At 40.3% G+C, this 12910-nt stretch overlaps 1 long non-coding RNA gene across 2 annotated transcripts; it reads left to right on the top strand.

The window, feature by feature from the left end:
* The first annotated feature begins 551 nt into the window (after window positions 1-551).
* LOC134758358 (uncharacterized) lies at window positions 552-11229 on the top strand. Of its 2 annotated transcripts, none has more exons than XR_010133485.1 (3): window positions 552-840; window positions 9115-9322; window positions 10539-11229. It is a non-coding gene; the product is annotated as an uncharacterized lncRNA (long non-coding RNA). The 2 variants fall into 2 exon arrangements; XR_010133484.1 differs by lacking the exon at window positions 552-840 and adding an exon at window positions 1816-2046.
* Window positions 11230-12910: the final 1681 nt, after the last annotated feature.

The raw sequence follows: 12910 nt of genomic DNA, 5'->3' as shown, positions 1-12910 counted from the left end.
TGAACATGGCAGCTCTATAAAACAACAGGGTATAATGAGCTATCCTGGTTTCCAAATTGGGTCTGGGATTTTCCAAATTTTACCCCAAATACTGTCCTTTTGGCTTTAATACTCTGTGTACCAGATATATCAGAATGAGAGAATCAAGAGTAAAACAAACTTGCATTTCCCAAACAGAGAATCAATAATCTTTCTGGAAGAAAATTTTAAAGGATATCAATCATTAAAAAAAGCAAGTCTGGAAACAATGATGTGTCACTCATTATGCAAATATCGTGCTAACTCTTAAGGGTGCTTTTCAGACCAGATTCTTCTACTTTCAGACAAGCCCACCATATTAGCTTCATTGCACAATATTTAATCTCTGTCCTTGAAGTTCACAAATTAACTTGCTCTGTGATTTCCTCCTTGTGATAGCCTCTGGCTGTGTTTTTACTGCCTTAACAGCTACTGGCAGGCAGCTTGTCTCCCACATTCACTACAAAGTAAACAGGAATTTGGTCCCAGGGTAATTGGCTGTTCTCCAGCATAAGAATTCAAGTTATTCATGTGCTTTGTGAGCTTGCTTCTGACTAACACAGACTGTTTTCACTAGGGAGCACAGGGACAAAAAGAGTTGTGAAGTTTTGAGTCTTTAGGATTATTCCTTTCAAGTCTGTGATAACCTGTGATTCTTCTCCCCAACTATTTTCTAACCCTCCCCGACCTTTTCCACTTCCTTTCATTTCGTAGTGACTACCAGAAATTTACCAAGGAAGCTGCCATGAAATAACATATTTCTTTTAGAAATACAACTGACTCAATAGACAGCTATGGATGTGCTGTTATTTTGGAGATACAGTAAGTTTACAGAACTTTTAAAATTAAATCTTAAGCAAAATGTGTGGGTAAATGCCAAATAGATTGATGAGAGCCTAGGTTAACAGTAATTCAAAAAAAAAAATGGAGAAAAAGACTTGCAGTTTCAAAGATAGGAGCATATATACTTTAAATTTTGAGGTGGTGAATAACAGATTTAAAGTTTACAAAAAATTAAGAGGTTTAAACAAAAATACAAAAAAAAGCTACCCATTCATCATGGTTGGAAGAAAGTAAAAGTGAGAATTCTAAGCTCCTAAAAACAGGGGCACCTAAAAAGATTTTCCTTCTTTATTATCTTACCTGAGAGGTCCATACTGTAAATCTAGATACCATGTTTTCTAAATTATTCTGTGAACTACACTACCCACACGACTGTAATATTTAAAATGATTGTCCAAAAATGTATTTAACAGAGACACCAACAAATGTTTGAGACTTACAAACAAGATAAATTTGTTAATTCCTTTAGTTCACTCAAAGCTGTACAATGATAAAAAAAAACCAAAATATTAAATATACTGTACACCCTGATTTATTTAAATTTTTACGATTACTTGCTGAAAACTTGAATGGAAAGATTTTGCTTTTTTGTAATGCAATTGTCAATGGAAAGAATTAAACTCTGTAAAATATTTGAAGAGATTTATTCTGAGCCAAATGTGAGTGACCACGGCCCAGGAGGTCCTGAGAACATGGGCCCAAGGTGGCTGGGGTGCAGCTTGGTTTTATACATTTTAGGGAGGCATGAGACATCAATCAAATACATTTAAGAAATACATTGGTTTGGTCTACAAAGGCAGGACCATTCAAAATAGGGGCTTCCAGGCTATTGGGAAATTTAAACATTTTCTGGTTGACAATTGGTTGAGTTTGTTTAAAGACCTGGGATCAACAGAAAGGAATGTCTGGGTTGTGATAACATGTCGTAGAGACCAAAGTTTTACTCTACAGATGAAGCTTTTAGCTAGCAAGCATCAGAGAAAATAGATTGTAAAATGCTTCTTATCAGACTTAAAATCTGTGTTGATGTTAATGCCAGAGAAGTATAATGAAGCCTGTTCAACCCCCACTTCCTGTCATGGCCTGAAACAGTCTCTCAGGTTAAGTTTTAAAAGTCCTAATGTGTCCGGAATTGGTGGGTTCTTGGTCTCACTGACTTCAAGAATGAAGCCGCAGACCCTTACGGTGAGTGTTACCGTTCTTAAAGATGGTGTGTCCGGAGTTTGTTCCATCTCATGTTTGGACGTGTTCGGAGTTTCTTCCTTCTGGTAGGTTCATGGTCTCGCTGGCTTCAGGAGTGAAGCTGCAGACCTCTGTGGTGAGTGTTACAGCTCTTAAGGTGGCGTGTCTAGAGTTGTTCGTTCCTCCTGTCCGGAGTTGTTCATTCCTCCCGTCTGGAGTTGTTCATTCCTCCCAGTGGGTTCATGGTCTCGCTGGCCTCAGGAGTAAAGCTGCAGACCTTTGCAGTGAGTGTTACAGCTCTTAAAGGTGGTGTGTCCAGAGTTGTTCATCCCTCCTGGTGGGTTCATGGTCTTACTGGCTTCAAGAGTTAAGCTGCAGACCTTCACGGTGAGTGTTACAGCTCATAAAGGCAGTGCGGACCCAAGGAGTCAGCAGCAGCAAGATTTATTGTAAAGGGCAAAAGAACAAAGCTTCCACAGTGTGGAAGGGGACCCCAGCAGGTTGCCCCTGCTGGCTCTGGCAGTCTGCTTTTATTCCCTTATCTGGCCCCATCCACATCCTGCTGATTGGCCCATTTTACAGAGAGCTGATTGGTCCGTTTTACAGAGAGCTGATTGGTCTGTTTTGACAGGGTGCCGATTGGTGCATTTACAATCTGGCTAGACACAGAGTGCTGATTGGTGCATTTACAAACTTTGAGCTAGATACAGAGTGCTGATTGGTGTATTTACATACTTTAGCTGGACATAAAAGTTCTCCACGTCCCCACCAGATTAGCTAGATACAGAGTGCTGATTGGTGCATACACAATGCTCCGGCTAGACATAAAAGTTCTCTAAGTCCCCACCCAACTCAGGAGCCCAGCTGGCTTCGCCTAGTGGATCCCACACCAGGACTGCCGGCAGAGCTGCCCGCCAGTCCCGCGCCACATGCCCGCACTCCTCAGCTCTTGGGCGGTCGATGGGCCTGGGTGCTACGGAGCAGGGGGCAGTGCCCGTTGGGGAGGCTCACGTAGCCCGGGAGCTCACTGTGGGGGGGCTCGGGCATGGGGGGCTGCAGGTCCCAAGCCCTGCCCCGCGGGGAGGTGGCTGAGGCCCGTTGAGAATTCAAGTGTGGAGCAGGTGGGCTGGCAGTGCTGGGGGACCGGGTGCCCCCTCCGCAGCTGCTGGCCCGGGTGCTAATCCCCTCACTGCCTGGGGCTGGTGGCACCGGTCGGCCACTCTGAGTGCGGGGCCCGTCGAGCCCGCGCCCACCCCGAACTCACACTGGCCCGCGAGTGCTGTGTGCAGCTCCGGTTCCCTTCCTTGCCTCTCCCTCCACACCTCCCAGCAAGCAGTGGGAGCCAGCTCCGGCCTTGGCCAGCCCAGAGAGGGGCTCCCACAGTGCAGCAGCAGGCTGAAGGGGTCCTCAGCGTGGCCAGAGCGGACGCCAAGGCTGAGGAGGTGCTGAGAGCAAGTGAGGGCTGCTAGCATGTTGTCACCTCTCACTAACTGAGGGGGAAGTCCATCCAGATGGTTGAGGGGTCTTAGAATTTTATTTTTGGTTTATGTAATTTATAAGTGAATCAATTCTTTCATACTTCAGTTCTCTATCCTTGTGTGGCATCATCTCTCTTTCTTGATCATGCGTCTACCTTTGGATTGGCGCTTGGCAGTTTCGTGGAACTCTCTGAGTAGACACATGGAGATTTGCAAAAATCTGTTTTACGTAGATGTCCGAGGAGGAATATTAATTCATTTTAGCATGCCACCTGCAGCTTGTAAACCCAGTATAGTTCACAGATCAAATGCTTGCATTCCAGCTGCTGGAGCTCTAAAGTTAGGTGGTTAGGATTTTTGCCCTCAAGGAGTCCTCAGTCCAGTGGAGAATCCAGATGCACAAACAAATATTGATGATGAAATATAAGTGTAGTAAAGAGGAATGTGGCAAATTGTGTAGGGGTGAAGGGAAAGCTTCCCCTTCACTCTCAGAAGTTTACCTGAAAAATTAGTTCACAAAAGGCAGATTAATAGGAGAAAAAGGATACTAAAAGAAACTGTGACCAAACTTACTTGACCATAGTTTATTTGATCATAGTTTCCCATGACACAGGAGCCTTCAGAATGAAGATTAAACTCCCCAGTGGGGTACAGGAGCTTGTATATCACCTTGAGATTACAGAAAGAACAGGAGCTTGGAGCACGGCCAAAACCAGGTTATGGTGGTAAATCAGATTTTAGTGAAGAGACAGGTTATGGGAGGGAGAGAAGGGGAGGCTTGGCTAGCAAAAGTGGTCTTGGTATGGAGATAAAACCTCACAGGTAGCAGCCCTCAGAGAGAATAAATGGACAATGTTTCTTTCGGATATTTAAATGTGTCAGACTCTTGGTTAATCTTTCCTAGATCTGGATTAGGGAAGGCCTGGTTGCGTTAATGCAGATTGCTAATGATGCAAATTTCCCCCACAAAAGACAGCTTTGCAGGACTAGTTCTGTTTACTGACCCCCTGACAGCCATCCCAAAATATGTCAAAGAAATATATTTGGGGCTGAAATATTTTTATTTCCTTTAGCTGCCATGGGAGCGTGGATGAGAAAGCAATTCATCTCGAAAAGGAGATTGGTAAATGTGAGCCTTAGAGAGGACGGATGTCTGAGCAGAGCTTTGAATCACATGTTAGGGAGGTGGAGTTTGGAAGGAGGAAGGCATGATGCTGCGAGAACACGGTACTTCTGTGGAGTGGTCAGGGGAGAGTGGCTAGAGAAAGAGGTGGACATAGTGAAGGGCCATGAGGTTTGAACTTTGGACTTCCTTCTGTAGATAGGAGTCTTCAGAGAAAGTAGCATAATCGCAGCCAGGTGCCATTTGGAATTTTATGAGTGAGGCATCCAAGTGTTTGTTCAATGCTTGTAAACCAACCTCGTTGTAGGTGTGGATTCATAAACTGATTTACACACTTGGATAATGGGTTATTATGAGCCAATTATTTCTTAGAGACTGAAAAAGTTCTTAGTAACTGAAACCTTCTGCCTCATGACATAGGAAGGGCAGGATAAAAGTAATCAGGCTTAGAATGTTTCTCTCCAAGACCAGTTTGAGCAAGATTAGACATTTCAATAGTCAGATCTTTTCTCTTCAGGGCAGCTGTAGCAGCATAGCAAGACTCAGATGTGAGTGCCAGGGTCTGTTTAAAGCTTCCTCACCAGCTGTGAACTCTTTGGCAAGTCACTTCTTTGATTCTCAATTCTTCTACTATAAAATGAGGAATATAATCATACCTATTTGTTTCAGAGGTGGTTGTGAGGATTAAACAAAATTAAATGAGCTAATATAAGCATTTTTTGGATGTCATAAAGTATTGTGAAAAGTATGGGGTTATGGTTATAACTATCAAAAGTAGAAGTCTGATTATAAAAATACCAATAATGATTATTATTTATTGAAGGTTTGTTTTGTGCTGGCCCTATTCTAAATTCTTTACATATGTGATCTTATAATTCTTATAGTAATCCTATAGGGGAGGTTTTTACAGAGAAGGAAACTAAGGCTTGACAAGGTTGAACAATTCATAAGCAATAGAGCCAGAAATCAGAAGTCATACTTTGCTGACTACAAGCCTGGGCTTATAATCACTACTTTTCCAATCAATCTTTTCTTTTCTTTTTTCTTTTTTTTTTTTATAGATAGGTCTTACCTATATTGCCCAGGCTGGTCTTGAACACTTGAGCTCAAGTGATTTTCCCACCACGGCTTCCTAAGTTGAATCAATCTTTTCAAAATGCTTGTTTTTTACTTTAAAGTTTAGGCAACTGACAAGAAATTATCAACACATCATCATTGCAGAATTACTAGGCTAAAGTTTATCATGTTCCTTCTATCAGAACTAGGAATCTACAGATAGAAAATGTGATCCCTTTTTTTTTCTTATATATGAACAAGAGCTATTATTGTTGACTACAGATAAAATATGCTCTGAGTTTTGTTGTCAAAATATGACTTGAGGAATAGTTTAATATGAAATTCATTTCTTTTTTTAGGGAGGCAAAACCACACAGTCTTTTAAGTTATGTTCTCTATTATTTTGTCCTTTATTGACAAAACTGTTTAAGAAGAATAGAGCACAGAAACGCTGGAACACTGTTCCTCACCTCCTACTCCGACATCTAAAGATCCATCTTCCCTTGAAGAATGAATAAAGAGGACATAGTTTGTCACTTTCAGGTCCAAGAGATACTGAGAAAACTAAAATAGGGGCAGCTGTGTTTCCATAATGTTGTTGAGTATTCAAAAGGGCTATATAAATTGAGCTTTTACTTCAATAGTGTTGAAGTTTTAAAAAGGGGTGGACTATAATTAGTTATACATACACCATATTAGAAACCCTGAGTTGGTCTAATTATTAACAGGGTTAAATCAAACCCAGTGTCTGTATTTGTTGATGGAAACCTTGCTGCATCTCTGGGATATAATCTCAGTGGCTTTCATCCCATCTTTCTCTAAATGGGTGTCAGTGCCCTAGCAATGACCCTGGGTACTGGAATAGACTCAGGTCTCCCCATGCATGGTTTTGCTGCTAGGCAGTAGATGGCAGAATTGAGCTTGACTTTTGTGGTTGCCTTTCTTCTCACTTGCCTCCATTGCTGAAGTTGAAGTACTCTTAAGCTACTTGTTAAAATAGCTTTTTTTTAAAAAAAAAAAAATCACAAATAATTCTATGTGTCTGTTTTATTCCATTTGAATCTCATACATTGCATACCGTATAATGCTTTTTTAAAAAAAAAAGCTTATAGGAACTATAGTTCATTTCTTCCTCTTGTTCCAAGGTTTTCTAATCTCAAAAGGACATCACCCTCATTTTAATACTTTTTTTACCTCTGTTTTCTTTTATCCAATGTTATTAAAGCTTTCTTTTATCCTCTTCCCCATCATTTAAAAAAATTTAAAAATCAACACTAGATTTTTTATTTTATGTCCTTCAAATTATTCAGACAATTCTACTGGTCTTAAGACTGTAATAAAAATTCCTATCTCCACAGTGTGGGAGAATTGTCAAAGAAGGCAGGATCCTCTTCTGATGTAGTAGGTTGGTGCAAAAGTAATTGCGGTGTTTGCTATTTCAATGGCAACAAGGCACAATTACTTTTGCACCGACCTAATAAATGTGGGCTTTGATAAAGCTACTGTTTTAAGGGACATACAACTTGAAATCATGAAGAGGCCCTCAGGACAAAATCTAGGAGTTGATTGAGAAAGAACAAATGGAAAGTTTGTGAAAGCAGAAATCTTCAAGTAGGATATTTTGTTTAAAGATGGGAGTGTTATGGGAAAAGGCAGAAGCCATTTGACTCAACCCTATTACTGAAGGCTGAAAAGAACATGTATTTTTTAAAAATCTACCATTGAAGTAGTTTAGGAAAAATGTCTGTGAGCTGCAAACCCCCAAAGGAAAAGAACTAACTGAGAGGAATACCTCTGGAAGAACATGTTGAGATGACTAGGGTACAAATTGGGCCTGAAATTCAATGTTTATTCTGGAGAGACTAGATAAACACTTAGTACTTTAGCAGTAGTAGAACTAAAATAAGGTACTTAAATTGGCTTAGGGTAGAAGTAGACTGCAAGAGCTCAGCCTTGAATAAATTAAATTAGTCAATTGTTTTACTTACTTATGCATAATATGTATCCTGTATTTCTTCATGCTAATAGATAATATGATTTTTACAATTTATCTGCCCTATGAAACATTTTATGGAAGACCTCAGGTAGGAAGGTTATTTAAGAGGAAAAAAAAGCAAAAGGTACAGATATCAAGGTGGAGATAGCCAAAAAACTAGAGAGCCTTTCCTGTGAGACTGCCCAAGACTTATTTCTTCTTTTCTTTTTTCTTTTCTTTTGCCTTCCCTTTCCCTTCCCTTCCCTTCCCTTCCCTTCCCTTCCTGTCCCTTCCCTTCTCTTCCCTTCCCTTCTTGTCCCTTCCCATCCCTTCCCTTCCCTTCCCATCCCTTTCCTTCCTGTCCCTTCCCATCCCTTCCTTTCCTCTTTCAAGACAGAACAGAGTCTTACTCTGTTACCCAGGCTGGAGTGCAGTGGCATGATCTCAGCTCACTGTAACCTCCACCTCCTGGGTTCAAGTGCTTCTCCTGCCTCAGCCTCCCGGGTAGCTGGGATTACAGGTGTGCACCACCACACTCAGTTAATTTTTTGTATTTTTTGTAGAGACAGGGTTTTACCATGTTGGCCAGGCTGGTCTTAAACTCCTGACCTCAAGTGATCAGGCTGCCTCAGCTTCCCAAAGTGCTGGGATTACAGGCATGAGCCACTGTGCCCAGCCCAAGACCTATTTCTTTGCAATAATTTACACAGTAAAATCCAAGATTAACACTTGAATTATTGCAATGCCTTCTTTCCATTTTTCCTTCCTTCCTTCTTTTTTGCCCTCACTCCTTTTCTTCTTTCCTTCCTTTCTTTCCTTTCTTTCTCTCCTTCCTTTCTCTCCTCCCTCCCTCCTTCCCTCCCTCCTTCCCTCCCTTCTTTCCTTCCTCCCTTCTTACCCCTATCCTTTTCTCTTCCCTTCCCTTCCCTTTCCTTCTTTCCTTCTTTCCGTTCCCTCCTCTTTCCTTTTTTTTCATCAGAAAAATTTTAAAAAGGTTTAGGGGCACCTATGTACTATTTAAAAAAATGATAAAGAATGTGAGGAAGAAAATATCCATGAACACTATTTTAAATGCCATGTCTTAATATCAGTTTCCCTTGTTATTTTCCTAGCCAGTCTTTGTCAGGGAAATAGCAGTCATTTTCCTAAGCCTAAATTTAACAGACACCTGATAACTCTGTATAGTACTTGCTGATAGGAACCGAAGTAAACAAGAGTGACTCATAGCAATGTTGTCATTTCTACTCTACCGAGTCCATGTGGGTATGGAGATAGAAAGAATGTGACTTGATTGAAAAGGAATTTGTTGTTGAATGAGAGGTTAAACTATGTTCTTAACTTTTAATCCTATGTGCAAAGCCTTTTAAATAATTTGGAAATAATATTACAAAAGGAACAATTTAACCTAAGTTAGTTGTACTCTACCATTTCTTTTTCAGAGAGAAGAATCAGTAGAGCTACCTTTTCTTGGCACTCCAAAATGTGGATTTCAAAACTGTTAGTTCAGAAATGTTCAACTTTTGCTGCCCATTGGAATTACCCGGAGAGCTGTAAAAGGACACTGATGCCTGGGCTGCACCTCCCAGAGGTCCTGATTTGATCAATCCAAAGGAAGTCCTGGGCAGTAAATTTTTAAAAGTTCCACAGGTAATTCCAAGTTGGGAACCATTGGTAGCTGGAGTAGAAGACATTTATTAAGTAATAACACAAAATGAGGTTTGGGACAAACTTCGTATATCAAGTGAAGAAATTTATCCTGTAGGTAATGGTCAACCTTTGGGGTAGACAGATAAGTGCCATAATTTTGTTAGTTTTTAAAGTGGATTGACGTGGGGAGCATTGAGCAGCAGGCTTCAAATGTTGCCCCCATAGTTCATGATCCTGCAATTTGCAGGCTTGCTGTCATTCCTGCAATCGCTTTCACATTTTGATTCTGTCTTCCCTCCCTTGTCTCTTAAACTCCGGTAGTCTTGTTAGTATGCCCTACTGTGGCATCTCCATCAAGCATGATTTGTTCTATTCAGGACTTTCTCTAAGTTATACCATTAAAGAAGTTTCCTAAACCTCAATAATTGTTTGATAATAAAGGTAAAGCCTTAAGTCTATTTAGTCTCTAAGTCTCTTCAGTTTTGAATATGTATATATGTGCGTGTGTGTATATATATGTGTGTGTGTATATATAGATGTGTATATATATGTGTGTATATATGTGTGTATATATGTGTATATATGTGTGTATATATGTGTATATATGTGTGTATATATGTGTATATATGTGTGTATATATGTGTATATATATGTGTGTATATATGTGTATATATATGTGCGTGCGTATATATATATATATGCTACTCTTTTAGAAACATGTTTCTTCAAATAACCTAAAACTGACTCCTTTTCAAGAAAAATACAGTGAATAGATTTTTATTTTACATTAGGAAATTTATGGTTTATAAATGAAAATCAAATGGCATTGATTTTATCAAATACATTACAGTGAGAATCACCTTTAAAAAATAACTACTCTACTTAATTTAAGCCTCGAGAGAGTCCTCATTGCCTGGACCAGGGACTTCCTTAAGAAATACTGGTTAAATAAATGTGTCAGAAAAAATTATAAAGTCTTTAAAATGAGCAAAAAGGGTTATTTGAGTCTATAAAGGTCTATATCTTTCCAGAGTTATTGGAGTCTATAAAGGTCTATATCTTTCATTGTTTTGGATCCATTTTACAACTCTGTAAATTGAAAAAAAAAACTGATAGTAATGCAAATTATTTTGTCCAGTGGAAATGAAAATGAACTTCATCCATCCTGTAAAAGGCATCTCATTTGCATCTTTAATAGATGTAAATTCATTTTCAGCATTTCTGATGGCCTCACTGATCAGGAGTCTGCAAGACCACCCTCAGGCTTCATGCACTAAAAGGACTCACAGGACTCAGAAAAAGCTGTCATACTCATGTTTATGGTTTATTAGAGTGAAAGACTACAGATTAGAGTCAGCAAAAGGAAAAGGTGGATAGGGCAGAGTCTAGGAGAAACAGGACACAAGCTTCCAGTTGGCTTCTCCCAAAGGTGTTGCATGAACAGCACTTAATTATCTTAGCAACAATGTAACACAAATGTAAATTTTTGCATCCTATGAATCTCATCTGAGCCTTGGTGTCCAAGGATTTTTATTGGGGTTAGTGACAAAGGCATGCAGCGGCTATGGGACAACATTAGCTACTCAGTCTCCAGCCCCCAGAGGTCAGTGTGGTTCAACAACTGATGCAGTGCGGTTCAACAACTTAGACGACAAAAACACTCCTGGCAGGCAGGAGATTTCAAGAGAGCTCAGAGGTCACCTCCTGGATGTCAGCCAAGGACCAGTCCTTTTTTTTTGAATGTGCAGGGTTTGAGTAACCCAAGACTGCTGTGTTAACCTTTTTCTGGACACCTATATACATATATTTGTCTGTTCTTTGGCTTCTCCATTGAACTGGGTATTGCTGTTACTGTTTTTGCCTTCCTAGTTCCTCATTAATGGGCTAAAATAAATCTTTGACACATTTATGTTTGCATATGAGTCATGATTTTACTTTGTTTTTGTTTGTTTGTTTTTGTTTTTTTTTTTTGAGGCAGGGTCTCACTCTCGGTCAAGCTGGGGGGTAGTGGTGTGCACTCATGGCTCATTGCAGCCTCGACCTCGTGGGCTCAAGTGATCCTCCCCCCTCATTTTTTGATTTTTTGTAGAGAAGAGGTCTCACTATGTTGTCCAGGCTGGTCTTGAACTCTTGGGCTTAAGTGATTCTCCCTCCTTGGTCTCTTAAAGTACTGAGATTACAGGCATGTGCCACCATGCCCAGCAATTTTCCTTTTTTTCTTAAAAGTCAACCTTTAACAAATATGTGGGCATAAAAATTGCTAATACTTTTTTTTGCTTATTTCTCCTGCCTACCGCCTTTCTTTCTTCTCCCTCTCCCCTTTTCCCTTCTCCCTTTCCCCTCTTCCCCCTTCTCCCCTCCCCACCCCTCTCCTCTCCTCCCCTCCCCTCCCCTTCCTCCCTCCGTCACTCCCTCTGTCCCTTCCTTCCTGCCTTGCTCTTCTTTTCTTTTTTTTCTCTCTCTCCATCCCTCTCTCTTTCTCCTTCCTTCCTTCCTTCCTTCCTTCCTTCCTTCCTTCCTTCCATAAATGAATGTATATTTGCCAATTGGGGCATATGGAAATGCTGAAACTTAATGTATGCCCTTATTTCACATTTCCTTTATCAACGTGAAAAGTTATCTGTGACTAAGTGCTCTTGCATGTCTATACTGAATTATAGTTTAGAGAGGCCATTCATAGATGCTGCCTCATCTGTCTTTCCCTCTATCCTATTGAGGCAGACAGATGATGGGTTTCATTTTGCAGATAATGAAATGGAGGCTTAGAGTTATAAGTGATTTGTCCAAAGTTTCCAACTGAAAAGGAGCCAGACTTTTCTTTCTAGGTACACATACTCAGCAGCTTTCTAGTGTTTACCTGAATGTCCTGCAGACATCACAAATTTAATGTACAAAATGGAAAATTTTCTCTTTCTCTGTCCTCCTCCTCACTTTCTTTCTGCTCCAATTTTTAGTCATCTATTAAGTAGCACTTCCTACTCAGTTTCTTATGCCACAAACCTGGGAGCATTCCCTGACTACCCTTTCCTTCTCTCTTACTTCCCATATCCAATCTATCACCAAGTCATTTGGATTCTATCTTTACAATAATATCTCTATTCCATCTCCTTCTTTCCATCTCCACTGTGTCCACTGTAGTTCCAGACACCAGGTTCTTCTGCAGTTTTCCTTATTTTTTACCTTTAATTGTTACTGTACTGCAACCAGAGTGCTCTTTTACTAAAAATAAATCTCATCGTTATACTTTAAATCTTTCCATGCCACAATAACTCACGGCCTGATATGCTCAAAAGTCTGTGTGGTTTACTTCTTCAACTCTCCACCCTCATTCTGTCTACCATGTTCTAGCCCATGAACCTCTCTGTTCCTCAAATGTGCCAAGCTTGTTTCGGCTTTAAAGCCTTTGCCATGCTGTTTTCTCTGATTGAATGTTCCTCCCCGCTGCTCTTCGTCACCCAGTTGCCTGGCTAACTCATGTCCATCCTTCAGTTTAAATGTCACTTCCTCAGAGAGGCTTTCCTTAAACCCTCTAATTCAGTGTAAGTACCTCCTGTCATTTTCTAATTACACCCTGTAATTTTCCTTGTG

The sequence above is a fragment of the Gorilla gorilla genome, chromosome 1 (genome assembly GCF_029281585.2).
Source record: "Gorilla gorilla gorilla isolate KB3781 chromosome 1, NHGRI_mGorGor1-v2.1_pri, whole genome shotgun sequence".
NCBI classification, from domain to species: Eukaryota; Metazoa; Chordata; class Mammalia; order Primates; family Hominidae; genus Gorilla; species Gorilla gorilla.
Note: the sequence above shows the minus strand (reverse complement) of the source record. Positions and strands in the feature narration are given on the sequence as shown.